Source organism: Rhinopithecus bieti, unplaced genomic scaffold (genome assembly GCF_001698545.2).
Source record: "Rhinopithecus bieti isolate Rb0 unplaced genomic scaffold, ASM169854v2 scaffold_56641, whole genome shotgun sequence".
NCBI lineage: Eukaryota > Metazoa > Chordata > Mammalia > Primates > Cercopithecidae > Rhinopithecus > Rhinopithecus bieti.
The window spans coordinates 132,162-142,824 of NW_016822034.1; the positions used below are offsets into that span (position 1 = coordinate 132,162).

The 10,663-nt window shown below is 52.5% G+C and overlaps 1 protein-coding gene across 2 annotated transcripts in view; it reads right to left on the reverse strand.

Annotated features, from left to right (window-relative positions):
• RAB11FIP3 (RAB11 family interacting protein 3) overlaps positions 1-6,750 on the reverse strand; it is a 101,320-nt gene extending 94,570 nt beyond the window's left edge. The window contains exon 1 of one of the 2 annotated variants that reach the window (XM_017860777.1): positions 5,715-6,750. The gene's annotated coding sequence lies outside the window, so the exon portion shown is untranslated. The remainder of the gene's footprint in view (positions 1-5,714) is intronic. The other variant, XM_017860774.1, reaches the window with a different exon arrangement.
• Between the last annotated feature and the right edge of the window lie 3,913 nt (positions 6,751-10,663).

Below are 10,663 nucleotides of genomic sequence, written 5' to 3' on the forward strand. Positions count from 1 at the left end.
CACTGCACTCCAGCCTGGGCGACAGAGCGAGACTCCATCTCAAAACAAAAAAAAAAAAAAAAAAAAATTCAGCTTCTACCCCAATATGATCTCACTTGTGTACCTTTATGGACAGTCACCTGTGTGTCTGTGTCTATGTATAAAAAAGGTCTAGGCCAGGCACAGTGGCTCACACCTGTAATCCCAACACTTTGGGAGGCCGAGGCAGGTGGATCACTTGAGGTCAGGGGTTTGAGACCAGCCTGGTCAACATGGTGAAACCTCGTCTCTACTAAAAATATAAAAATTAGCCAAGCGTTGCACGCCTGTAGTCCAAGCTACTCAGGAGGCTCAGGCAGGACAATCACTTGAGCCCAGGTGGTGGAGGCTGCAGTGAGCTGAGATTGCGCCACTGCACTCCAGCCTGGAGGAGAGAGCAAGACTCTATTTAAAAAAAAAAAAAAAAAAGTCTGAAAAGAAATGTACTAAAATAATGGTGATGTTGTTTTTCTCAGGATAGTGGGATTATTGGTCATTTTCTGTTTCATATAACCCAAGCTGCATTTCCCTTTTAGCAATTCAGTCAACATGTAGACCCAGAACACATACACTCATCTGCTCACACACACACGTAACAAGCCACGTCCACACAGATATCCCGCTCCTACATACACGTCCCTCTCCTGCAGACACATGCTCCCACACATCTCACCACACACATATTACACACACACACATTACACACATCACATACATAACTGCTCACACACACACACATGCTCACTCTCATTCACACACACCTTCACTCAAATTCAAGGCTAACAGACTAGAAATGATACAGGGCAAAAAAAAGGTGATGCCAGGCCAGGCGCTATGGCTCATGCCTGCAATCCCAGCACCTTGGGAAGCTGAGGCCTGAGGAGGGTCACTAGAGCCTAGGAGTTCAATAATATGCCTGGGCAATATCACTATACTATACGTCGTCTCTACAAAAATAAATTTTTTTAATTTTTGTATTTTTAGTAGAGACGGGGTTTCACCATGTTAGCCAGGATGATCTTGATCTCCTGACCGCGTGATCCACCCGCCTCAGCCTCCCAAAGTGCTGGGATTACAGGCGTGAGCCACCGCACCCAGCCAATTTTTTTAAATTAGCAGAGCATGGTCATGCCCGCCTCTAGTCCCAGCTACTCAGGAGGCTAAGATGGGAGGACTGCTTGAGCCCAGGAGGTGGAGGTTGCAGTGAGCTGAGATCTTGCCACTGCACTCCAGACTGGGTGACAGAGTGACACCCTGTCTCAAAACAAACAAACAAAAAGGTGCAGTCTAATGTCCCTAGGAACTTTCTACTGCCACCAGTGGCGGTGCTGGAATAAAAAAATGTAGGGAGATCTGAGCATCCACACTTCCTTCAGTAGCCTATTTCTGCAAGTACTGAAGACACACAATGCCTACCAAGGTTACTGAAGGACATTCTCTGAAAAGAATCAGTGGCTATTAAAATACAAATGCTTAAGTTGACTGTAAAAATAACACGTAAAGTCATAATCTTTAAAAACAAAACAAAATTAAAGTAACCCTTTCTCACAACACTCTTAGAATTTATTTTACAATCTCTGCTTCATCATGGGCGGTAGTAAATACAAAAGCACCAGTCCTCGCAGCATGAAAGGGTCATGTCAATCTCCAGAGATGGCTGAAGCCTTAAAAATCACCTATTCCGGCCGGGCGTGGTGGCTCAAGCCTGTAATCCCAGCACTTTGGGAGGCCGAGACGGGCGGATCACAAGGTCAGGAGATCGAGACCATCCTGGCGAACATGGTGAAACCTCGTCTCTACTAAAAAATACAAAAAACTAGCCGGGCGAGGTGGCGGCCGCCTGTAGTCCCAGCTACTCAGGAGGCTGAGGCAGGAGACTGGCGTAAACCCGGGAGGCGGAGCTTGCAGTTAGCTGAGATCCGGCCACTGCACTCCAGCCTGGGCGACAGAGCGAGACTCCCTCTAAAAAAAAAAAAAAAAAAAAAAAAAAATCACCTATTCCAACTTCATACCTAATTCCTGGATGCATCTGACTATAAATTCCTGTTTCAAGAAAATATAACCAGAAAGCTCCACTTGCTCCTTTCATCTGCTGATTCCTGCTAACATAACACTGTGTTACATTACACCACACCTGATCTATCACCGGATAATGTAATTAGATCCAAACACACCATGACATTGCTAAAGAAAGAGGGACACAAAAGCCACCTGTATTACAAACAGGAGCTGCTTCTATTAAAAATTCAGATAATCCATTTAAATAATTTAAAATGCTACTTTCATAAACAGATTAAAGACAATGAAGATGATACCTCTGAAAATTTGATAAAAATTAAGATACTTGGCCGGGCGCGGTGGTTCACGCCTGTAATCCCAGCACTTTGGGATTACAAAGTGGCGGGTGGATCACCTAAGGTCAAGAGTTCAAGACCAGCCTGGCCAACATGGAGAAACCCCTTCTCTACTAAAAATACAAAAACCAACCAGGTGTGGTGGCAGACGCCTGTAATCCCAGCTACTCAGGAAGTTAAATGAAGCAGGAGAATCACTTGAACCTAGGAGGCAGAGGTTGCAGTGAGCTGAGATCATGCCATTGCACTCCAGCCTGGGCAACAGAGCAAGCAAGACTCCATCTCAAAAAAAAAAAAAAAAAGGCCGGGCACGGTGGCTCAAGCCTGTGATACCAGCACTTTGGGAGGCCGAGACGGGCGGATCACGAGGTCAGGAGATCGAGACCATCCTGGCTAACACGGTGAAACCCCGTCTCTACTAAAAAATACAAAAAACTAGCCGGGCGAAGTGGTGGGCGCCTGTAGTCCCAGCTACTCGGGAGGCTGAGGCAGGAGAATGGCGTAAACCCAGGAGGCGGAGCTTGCAGTGAGCTGAGATCCGGCCACTGCACTCCAGCCCGGGCGGCAGAGCGAGACTCCATCTCAAAAAAAAAAAAAAAAAAAAAAAAAAAAAGAATTAAGATAATCTAGTTGTTACCATCAAGGACAGTAATGTGACTGGACTAAGAGTCTCTCATGTGTTCAATATTTTGAAATCTCAAGGTAGAAAGTACAAAAACTTACAATCTTTATTGCTGTTATCCAGTTTATCTGAACTGCTCCCTAGGGTTTTTTAAAAAAATCATTAATGTTTTCAAAAGAATTGATACATTTTGGAAATACATACTGAAGCATTTATGGAAGAGATGATATAATGTCAGGAACCCACTTCAAAAATCATCTGGGGGTAGTAAGTGGGTGTTCACAGATGAACCGAGGCTGCTGAAACTGAGGGACGGCTACGGGGTTACGTGGCGTGAAATCAGCCTTTCTTTACCCTGTAAATTATCTGCTGCCAAACAGTGACTTAGCTTGAAGAAATCAAGAGCTCTCCTCCATTCCAGGAAGCTGGTCCAAGTTCAGGCACTCAGATCATACCCAACATTGCTTCTTCCTAAGCCATCCAGAAGAGCAGACAGAAGGAGTAACACCACAGGAGATCCCTACCACTTTCCCATCCTCATCAAACCCCAAGTCCTTGCCCCCAGCCTTCGAATTCCACCAAGAGCTGTCAGAGTGAAGAATTTTGTCTCATTTCTACTTTGTGATGACAAGAAAGCTTAGCCCCAAATAGCAACCCGAAGTTTTTCCCACTGTGATCATTAAGGGAGGTTATGACAAAAGCAGTTTCTCAAATAAAAGAATTATATGAAAGTCAAAAAGTTATTATCACAATAGGGATATTGTGAGCCCCCACATCTAAGAGGCATCTAAGGTCTAAAAGCCAAAAGATCTAGTTCTACCCCTGTGAGGCCTTGGGAGAGCTATATTAACCTTTCTGGGTTTCCGGTTTCTTACCTGCAAAGTGGGGATGAACCATGCTTGCCTACCATCTCAGAGAACCGTGGTATAATCCAGTGGAAACATACCTGAACCTCACAGAAGCTCTCTATCAAAGTTGGGTTGTGGTAACAAGGAGCAAAGGTGGTACTCTCCTGCCTTCCTTGCTGTACTGAAGCAAGAGTATGTTTGGGAGAAGACACAGCACACTAGCCAACAGCAACCAAGGGAGCTCAAGGTGCTCTCCAGCCCAGGGGCAAGAAGGAAACGCAGCAAAACACCCAGACCAGCAACCACCATCCACACTGACCATGCAGTAAAGTATCAGTCACATATTTTACTGCCCATTAGAGTAGGTGGAAAACTATCCTGACAATATCCCAACTGGAGCTAAGCACGTGAGCAGTGCAGGCTGCCCCACAGGCACCTGTCTGTACACCTTCTTAGTGTGAACTCAGCGAGGAACCCGATTTATCAGGACCCTGTTTTTTGTTTTTTTCTGAGATGGAAGTCTCGCTCTTGCCCAGGCTGGAGGGCAGTGGCACAATCTCAGCTCACTGCAAGCTCCGCCTCCTGGGCTCATGCCATTCTCCTGCCTCAGCCTCCCAAATAGCAGGGACTACACGTGCCCATCACCACACCGGCTAATTTTTTTGTATTTTTTAGTAGAGACGGGGTTTCACCATGTTAGCCAGGATGGTCTCGATCTCCTGACCTAGTGATCCGCCCGCCTCGGCCTCCCAAAGTGCTGGGATTACAGGCATGAGCCACCGCGCCTGGCCATCAAGGTTCTTAATGTTATGACTGACACCCTAAATAGCAGTGTGCCAATTTTACCTCTTTTCTTACAGACCTCTTGGCTTAAACATGCATATGTACTTGAACACCCACTTACCAGATGTCTGCATGTGTGAGAAGTCAACAAAATACAAAAAATTGACAGATGCACCTTAGGGATTTCCTACAAAGTAAACTATTTAAAAGTGAGCGCTGGTATTATTTGATGTCCACCGGGTTATTGGCAGAACACACACCGCCCTGCTGTTATCTCCACTTAAACTTATTAAGTGCTGAGGGAGATAGGAACAACTGCATCTTCCGGCCCACCTTCCCCCCAGGAGCAGGCGCCCTGAGGACCGCGTGGACCCCTGCCACACTGTATTGTGCACAGGGCCTGTCCACGCATTTCACCTCTCCTACTAGAGTGGAGGCGGCCCTAATGGAGTTCTGCTAGACTTCTGTATTTGCCAACAAGCTCAGAGGCTCATTCCCTTCCTCCCCAAAGGCACCAAAGTAAAAATTATTAATTCCAGGACCTTCTACAAGCATCGACTGTCTCCCAAACAATAAAAAAAGATATCTAAGTAGAAAAGATGTCAACCACACACAGTAAAAGTAATTGTGCTCAAAATCGGTAGCTATCTGTAGGATCTCAAGGTGTTTGGGCAGCCTGGCCTCTGCGGTTCGAACTTGCGTAAATTCAGCCGAGCAATATCTGGGCCCTTGGGTGAGGGAATCGCGGGGAACTTTTTCATTCAGGGGCACGTCGATCAGACACCCTGGGGGGGGTGTCCCCAGGCCGGGAGCTGACCTCTGTAAGATCCAGCTGACGAGGCGATGGGGGGATGGGAAGAAACGGACTCCCCAGAATAGAACCTCCTTTTAAGAAGGGAAGAGGGACTCCAGTGAAATTCAACCAGAAATCCAGGGCCTAAGTGCTCAATAAGCAGTAAAAGCAGGACCCGCAGGTCTTGACAGTGCCTTTCCCGACTCCAGGGGCCGCGTCGACCGGTCCCACATCAACCCCGGAGGCCAGCCACGCACCTGCCCGGTTCCCACGCCCCGGCCCGGCCCGCTCCGTACCTGCTCTGCCCCGTAGACCGTGGCAAACTGGACGAAGTCCTCGATGCGGACGAAACCGTCCCCATCCCCGTCTAGGGCATCGAACACGGCTCGGAGGCGGGGGCCGTCCTCCTGACTCCCCGCGGGCTCGCTCGGAAGGGGGTGGGTCTGGCTGAGATCCGAGGGCTGCGGCGGGGACCCGGGACCCTCCTCCAGCGCCAGCTCGCCCACCGTGGGCTCGGGGAAGGGAGAGAAGAGGTCGACCTCGCCCCGCGCTCGGTGGCTGCTGCTGGACCCCTGCAAGCGGAAAGACGCGCTCTCCGGGCAGCCCGGGGGGCCACACTCCTCGGGCTTCTCAGTCCAGGAGAACAACGGGTCGAGTTCTGGAAGCGGCGCCTCGGAGCGGGGCCCTGGGCCCGGGGCTTCCGGGCTCTCGAGCTGCCCCAGCGGGCCGGAGCACGGCGGCGGGGCGGGCGCCCCGGGGTCCCCCCGCTGCCTCCCTCCAGCCCGGGGCGGCCTGGCGCTCCAGCGCGCCCCCGCATCCGCAGCGGTCCGGGCGCAGGCTCATCCAGGGCCCGGGGCTCCGGGTCCGGGCGGCGGCAGCGCTCCGAGCGGTAGCTCCGCAGGCCCGCGCCGCTGCGCCGCCCCGGCCGTCCGGCTCGCCGCCGGTGGCCCCGGGCTCCGAAGCCGGCGAGGCCGGGCGGGCCGACGCCAGCTCCCTGAGAGGTAGTTTGGGCGAGGCCGGCGACAGACAAAGGCGCGTCAGGCGCGACGCGGGCGCGGCATCCCCTCGGTGGCGCGGGCGCGCGGCGCGGGCGCCCGGCGCTGGGGCTGGCGCTCGGGCCCTGCTCAGTTCCTCGCCCATCTTTGCGCCGCGCCTCAGGTCTCCCCGGCCCGCGGCGCGGCGGGCGCAGGCCATGCGTCGGGACTGCCTAGGAGGGCGGCGATGGGGGCGGCGGGCGACGACGGGGGGGCGAGGAGACCGGAGGCCGCCAGCCTGTGAAGCAATGAGGAGACTAAAGAGGCTGAGCCTCCTGAGGGCACCCGGAGAATAACGCCGGCCGCTGCCGCCCGCCCGCCTCCGTCGTCCTGACTCAGCACGGTCCCGGCGTGGGCCAGCCCCCTCGCCGCATGCTATAAGGCTAGGCGCCGGGCAGCGTCGCGGCACTGCGGCGGCGCTGCGAGGGTTATTCTTCTTATCGCCTTCGCCGCCGGAACTGGGGTTCCCACCCTCGGGCGCGGACGCGGGGGTGGCTCCGAGTGAGATGGAGGCGTGACGTGGATCGTCCCTGGCAAGGGGCGCACATAGTCAAAACCTTACTAGAAAGTTCCCGCCGTACAGCTACCAGCGGGGCCGACCCGAACCACGACCACGCATGTGCGACCATTAAACGGACCGCCGGCGCGCGAGAGACGCAACACGGGACTAGCCCCCTGAGAGCTGAGCCCTTCCGGAGGTAAAGCGTTCTCACGTGATGAACCAGGAGGCGGCCGCACTCTGCTCGCGGCCCACAGGTCGCAGGTGCCCCAGGGTTGCGGCGCCAGACGCCGCAGAGGGCGAGGCCAGCCCAGGCCCCGCGCTGACCTGACGGACCAGGGTCTGTAGCGGAGTGCGGAGGGCCCCGCACGCAGATCCACTGTCCCTTCGAAACCCAGAGGCACCCGTGGGCCACGCGCTAGGCCTTCCCTTAGCCTGTGACTAAGGTCTCCAAGCCCCAGCGGGTGGACGGCGCGGTGCCTCGCCAACCAGAGGATCGCTTGCGCCCAGGAGTTCTGAGACCATCTGGGCACCAAGTCGAGACTCGTCTCTACAAAAAATAAGGACTAAGAAGACACCCAGCGTTAAATCGAAGTCCAGCTACTCCGGAGGCTGAGGCGCGAGCTGCACAGATGGACTGGAGAGCCTGCCACTGCACTCCAGCCGGGGCAGACAGAGCTGAGACTCCGTAAAAAAAAAAAGAAAAAAAAAACTAAATGTACATTGTTTATATGACCCAGCCATTCCACTCCTAGTACCTAGGGAAATTAAAGTACTGTCCCCACAAACATTGTACACAATGCATAGCAGCTTTCCTTTAATAGCCAAACCTGCAAGCAGCCCAAGTACTTATCAGCAGGTGGTGAATAAACAGATGCACATCCAACACCGTGGAGCCATAGCAGACAGTTGACAGGACTGGGCATGGAACCCGCTCACATTATTTAGAGGGGCCTCGCATGGAACCCGGCTCGACCCTGAAGGAGATTTCACTACTGACACCAACATCACAGGTGAATCTCAGAACATCAGGTTCAGTGAAAAGCTGGACAAAAAGAGTGCCATACCTTATGACTCCACTTACATTTAAAACCCCAGAAACCAAACACCAGCGGCAGGCGTGGTGACTCACAGCTATAACCCCGCCACTTTGGAGGCCGAGGCGGGGCAGATCACTTGAAGTCAGGAGTTGAACCTGCCTTAGCGAGTGGCCAAAACCCCATCTCTACTGAAAATATAAAAATTAGCCAGGCATGGTGGCAGCACCTGTAGTCCCAGCTACTCGGGGGCTGAGGCTAGGAGAATCACATATTGAACCTAGGAACAGAGATTTCAGGAGCTGATGATGGCGCCACTGCACCCAGCCTGGGCGACAGAGAGACTCCATTCAAAAAATAAAAATAAAAAACAAAAAGCCGGGCGCGGTGTCAAGCCTGTATATTCCACACTTTTGGGGAGGCCGAGACGCGCGGATCACGAGGGCAGGAGGATCGAAGACCCATCCGCTAACACGGTGAAACCCTGCGATTCTCTACTAAAAAAAAATACAAAAACTGCCGGCAGGGGCAGGCGCCTGTAGCCAGCTACTCGGGAGCTGAGGCAGGAGAATGGCGTGAACCGGGAGCGGAGCTTGCAGGGCGGAGACCGCCACTGCACTCCAGGCCCGGACGCCGACAGAGCGGACTCCGTCCTCAAAAAATAAATAAATAAATAAATAAATAGCAACAAAGAGCAAATCAGCAGTCGCTTGGGAAATAAGGGGTAGGGACAGGTGAGACGGAGGGATTACCAGGGGCACTTGCAGCCTGGATAGTGCTGACGGCTTCACGGTGTAGACACATCAGCCTCATCAGACTACACACTCTACATGTGTGCGGTTTGCCTTGTGTCAACTGTGCAGCCATAAGACTATGAACAAAAACTGCCTGCCAACTATTTTTAACTGACAACTTTTTATTTTTTTGAGATGGAGTCTCGCTCTGTCGCCCAGGCTGGAGTGCAGTGGCATGATCTTGGCTCACTACAACCTCTGCCTTCTGGGTTCAAGCAATTCTCCTGCCTCAGCCTCCTGAGTAACTGGGACTACAGGTGCCCGCCACCGCACCCGGCTATTTTTTGTATTATTAGTAGAGATGGGGTTTCACCATGTTGGTCAGGCTGGTCTTGAACTCCTGACCTCAAGTGATCCCCCCCGCCTTGGCCTCCGAAAGTGCTGGGATTATAGGCATGAGCCACTGCACCTGATCAGACAACTTTGAAATCTAGATTAACATTTTATATTCAGTAAGTAAACTTAGAGTGAAGTCACTTTTAGGACCAGGTCACGCTCTCCCTCGTGGCCTCCAGCAGTTGAGAGCACAGAGCTTCACTTGTGTTTATTGGTATTTTATTCGGTGGGGAAGAATTTGTATTCTCACCTTCAAATTTGGTAAAGTACATGTCTTAGAGTAAAAATAGAACATGAGTGTGTAAGGCACAACTGAATTCCTCCTGACTCAGCCCGAGTTTTGATGATTTTCTTATTTTAACACCTCACTATGAGGCTACGGTGCCTGCTCCGTCTTCCTGGGGTGACCTGGCAGCCCCGGCTCCCGCCAGGCCTGGAGATTTCCAGAGCCCCCGTTCCGCACCCTCAATGCTCCCCGAGGCCAAAACTTCAGCCTGCAGAGCGGCCCTGAGGAGCCAGCAGGAGAGGCCGTGCAGAGCTTCTTCTCTCAGCCCCTCCACATTTTCCAAAGCAGCAGCGAAGGTCTAGTTCTCATCACTCTCCTCTCCCCTGTGTAACAATGTTCCAAGTGACACAGGATGGTGGAAGAGCTGAAAGGTAATTCTTCTCATTTCTGGCGAATATTTCTCATTCTTGCTTGTACAAATACCTGTCAGGTGCAGTCTGGCACTTCCCAGCTGCCTTTGAGGTTTCCCAGTTTCCCTGGCACCAGAGAGGGGCCCTGAGACCTGTGCGGTCACTGGAAGGAACTCAGGAAACTGCTGAGAACTTAGTAGCAGGGTGTGTGTGGCTCACGGCCACACTGGTCGGTGCCAGCCAGAAACCTGTGATGGATGGTCTATTGACACATTTTCTAGAAGAAGCCTGTCTCCTAGCTCACAGCGGCTTTTCGAGTGACCACATTCATCAGGTGAGGCCAGCCCTCAGCCACTGTTTATTCTTTATTTTATTATTTATTTATTTATTGAGATGGAGTTTCACTCTTGTCGCCCAGTCTGGAGTGCAATGGCCTGATCTTGTCTCACCACAACTTCTGCCTCCAGGGTTCAAGCGATTCTCCTGCCTCAGCCTCCAGAGTACCTGGGATTACAGGCGCCTGCCACTGCGCGCGGCCAATTTTGTATTTTTAGTAGAGATGGGTTTCTCCATGTTGGTCAGGCTGGTCTCGAACTCCTGACCTCAGGTGATCCGCCCACCTCAGCCTCCCGAAGTGCTTGGATGACAGGCGTGAGCCACCACACCTGGCCGATGCACTATTTTGAATTTATTTATTTTAGGAGACAGAGTCTCGCTCTGTCGCCCAGGCTGGAGTCCTGAATGTGGGCCCAACATTCAGTGTCGGCTGCATCTGAGCATGCAGCCTCTGCCAGGGGAGCAGGACCCTGCCTGTAACCTCGGGCTTCCAGCATGAGGCAGGAAGAGTTCTAAAGGTCACAGAAGGCCGGGCGTAGTGGCTCACGCCTGTAATTCCAGCACTTTGGGAGG